Below are 4,069 nucleotides of genomic sequence, written 5' to 3'. Positions count from 1 at the left end.
TTTTCAGCTGGTTCATATTTAACACATTTTTAATTAATTTATTTTCCTTTAAAAGCAACTGCATTTTAGCTTTAATACTTAGAAGCTGGTTTATATTTCATCGAAAGGGTTTGCTCAAAATGGAACACTTCATCCAGAAATTTTTTGCTTCCTCTGCGGGTGACCCTAGCGCAGAGGTGATGATCCTGGATTGGGCATCCTCAGATGTGGCAGATCTGTTTGTGGATAGCTTTTAATCCATTCTCTAGGGCAGATTGATCTCTTTCCTCCCACTGATTCATTCTGAAGCCCAATTTCACTCCTGCATTACTCAGTTGGTACAAATCCTCCACACAACAATGCTAAACCGGGTGTTCCAATTTTCCTGAAGGTGACAAATACATAGCGTCTAAACATTGTGCAAAGAATCATAGGACAGTAGTTGAGGTGGCTACTTTTAAAAAAAACACACACACCAAACATGTAGTGTTCTTCAAAGAATTTCACACGCTCTGCTTTTGGAATATCTCTCTTTTCTGAATGGGTGTTTCCCTTTGTGAACGTGGCACTTGCTGGACACAGCATGATTTTAGAGTGAATGGGATCCAGTTTGAAAGGAGTGCCATGCTTTTTTTTTGTATACCGCAGAAAAAAATAAGCCTGTTTTAATAAAGTTGCCTTCCCAGTAACAGGAAAACGGTGTGAAAATGATCCAAAGTAGCTTGATGTGTATATGTGGCTCTAAAAAAAAAAAGCATTTCAGCAATCCTTATTCCATCCTCCCCCTGCTGAGCATCAGGAGCGTAGAGGGCAAAATTAGGCATTGTAAAACTTCCATTCCATATATACTGAGGTAAAAGTTCTTTGCTGGTACCTTAGTTCTCGAATGGCTTAGTTGTCGAACAAATTGGCTCCCAAACGCCGCAAACCTGGAAGTCAGTGTTCTGGTTTGTGAACGTTTTTTGGAAGCCAAACGTCCGACGCGGCTTCCTACCCTACTGTTGGTTCTGTGGGTAACACTACAAATCTCTGCCTGGTTTGAGCACCCCAGGCACCAGCTCTCTAGTTTTTCCTCAGCAATTCTAATGTCCCTGGACTTCAGAAATGCTCTGGTGTAGCCTCCCAAAATAAACCCTCCACCTCTGCCAGGCTGTAGTGCCCTCGGACAACAGGGGACTCACTTGCAACATGATCTCCTACCTCAATGTTTGTGCATTGCTGCTGGTAAAGGTAAAGGACCCCAGGACGGTTAAGTCCAGTCAAAGGCAACTATGGGGTTGCGGCTATCATCTCGCTTTCAGGCCAAGGGAGCAGGCGTTTGTCCACAGCTTTCCAGGTCATGTGGCCAGCATGACTAAACCGCTTCTGGCGCAACGGGACACCGTGACGGAAACTAGAGCGCACAGAAACGCCGTTAACCTTCCCACCACAGCGGTACCTATTTATCTACTTGAACTGGCGTGCTTTTGAACTGCTGGGTTGGCAGGAGCTGGGACAGAGCAACGGGAGCTCACCCCATCGCGGAGATTCAAACCGCCGACCTTCGGATCGGCAAGCCCAAGAGACTCGGTGGTTTAGACCACAGCGTCACCCGCGTCCCCTGCTGGTGCTGATACTTCCACACTGGCCCTTGATTCCTGCCTTGCTGGCCAGTGTAATAGCAGTTGTTTCTTCAGAGGATGTACCTGAACGTGGAGGTGCTCTTGTCACTCGTTCACTTCTCTCTCTGCTGTCTCAACCCCTTGTGCAGACTCCTGTCACTCTGCCACTTATAGCTGTGGCGCCTTCTCATTGGGCCATCTGGATGGGAGAGGGACACAAAGTTCAGTGCTTTGAATTGCACTTGGAAACAAACATGTGACCAGTGGAGATGACTTAGCATAGGAATAATACTCATTCTGCTAACCTCAGACAATGGTCTGGTAGTTGTATTGGAAGGGGGAGCCCCTTGTAACACATTTTACATCATCCAATGTAGATGTTCCTAAGGGTTGAGGGATGGCTCAGTTGGTGGACCGTGAGGCTTTTAACCTCAGGGCAGGTTGTGGGTTCAAGCCCCACATTGGGCAAAAGGTCCCCACATTGCAAGGGCTTGGACTAGATCCTCATGGTCCTTTCCAACTGTGATTTGTAGGAAGGGGAGCAACTGAGTCCAACCTGCAGCTGGTGAAAGGTGCAACCAAGATGTGAATTTGTTGCTTAACAGGGAATGTGCACACAATTCTAACTTCTCAGGCCTCCCTCTTCCAGCTATGGGGCCTGCATTCAGTGCCATACTTGCACATGGCACTGCTGAAGGAGTTCCAAAGCGTTCTTCGAAATAGATGAAAATAGGTAGAGCTGGCTGGGTGTCACCCACCTACTGATAAAAACCAAGCCCAGTTCTCCAGGTAGCATGAAGTGGCTGGATGTGGCCGGGGAGGGCAGGATATAAATAAAATATTATTACTATTATTATCACCTTGCCAACAAAGGTCCGTATAGTTAAAGCCATGGTTTTCCCAGTAGTGATGTATGGAAGTGAGAGCTGGACCATAAAGAAGGCTGATCGCCAAAGAATTGATGCTTTTTAATTATGGTGCTGGAGGAGTCTCTTGAGAGTCCCATGGGCTGCAAGAGGATCAAACCTCTCCATTCTGAAGGAAATCAGCCCTGAGTGCTCACTGGAAGGACAGATCCTGAAGCTGAGGCTCCAATACTTTGGCCACCTCATGAGAAGAGAAGACTCCCTTGGTGGGGCTTACTTCTAAGTAGGCACGGGCAGGATCTCCACAAAGTTCACCTTTCCTGAAAGGGTTTATTAATACGGTGCTGGGGGGAAATGCTGTTTATAGGGTGCCACAGGGATCCATCTCCATTCCCACACTGTATAATAATAATAATAATAATAATAATAATAATAATAATAATAAGTTGTTGTTGTTTAGTCGTTTAGTTGTGTCCAACTCTTTGTGACCCCATGAACCAGTGCATGCCAGGCACTCCTGTCTTCCACTGCCTCCCGCAGTTTGGTCAAACTCATGCTGGTAGCTTCGAGAACACTATCCAACCATCCCGTCCTCTGTCGTCCCCTTCTCCTTGTGCCCTCCATCTTTCCCAACATCAGGGTCTTTTCCAAGGAGTCTTCTCTTCTCATGAGGTTTTCTTTAGACCACTGCAATTCTTTCTTGTTAGTCTTGCCTCCCCTCGCATTTCCAGTCAGCACAGAGTGCTAGTCATTACTCATTGAATCACTATGGAAAAAAACACAATTAAGGTGCCATGGGAGTAGGATTGTGGTGATTCTATGCTCCGAATGAACATACCCAATTCAGACACTACCCTCCAGGGCTCCATACCTCCAGGCAGGCTTTCCCAAACTTGGGTCCAAGTTTGGGCAAGCCTGCTCTAAGGCATCACTAAGTTATAATATTGAACTCAGTTTACAAGTACCAAAAATCACCTCCGAAACATGGGGAGCAGTAATAGAACTTGAGTTTCTACAAAATGGCAAACCTGTTGACGACTATTAACGACTGCAATTGGTCTTACAGGAAAAGGAAGTTGCTGAATTGCAACTTATTACCAAACTTAAAACCATGGAGAGACCTGGTCTGAATAGAGACATTGGATTCTTATCTCATTATACATGATAAAGCTATTTTTAGCCATCTCACCCCTTGTGGTAAACCTATTAACAGTCATCAACAGGTTTACCACACCTATCAGCCAATCACCCATTTTCACCACCCTTCCGAGTAACACTCCTCCCCACCCTCTCAACTATATATAAGGGTCTGGTGACTTCTGTTTCAGGAAGAAGTGTGCGTGCACATGAAAGCTCATATCAATAACAAACTTGGCTGGTTTCTAAGGTGCTACCGGAAGGAATTTTTTTATTTTGTTTTGACTACGGCAGACCAACATGGCTACCTACTGGAGTTTCTACAGAAGGCCTTTCCCACATGGCAATTTAAAACCAGGCTTATGATGATGATGATGATTTGTTAAAATCTGTATACTGCCCTATACCCGCAGATCTCGGGGCTGTTTACAATATAAAAACAAAATATTTGTGATTAAAAACAATAAAGCAACAACCCAATAACTC

Source organism: Podarcis vaucheri (genome assembly GCF_965113315.1).
Source record: "Podarcis vaucheri genome assembly, chromosome: 2".
NCBI lineage: Eukaryota > Metazoa > Chordata > Lepidosauria > Squamata > Lacertidae > Podarcis > Podarcis vaucheri.
This window is presented reverse-complemented; position numbering follows the sequence as displayed.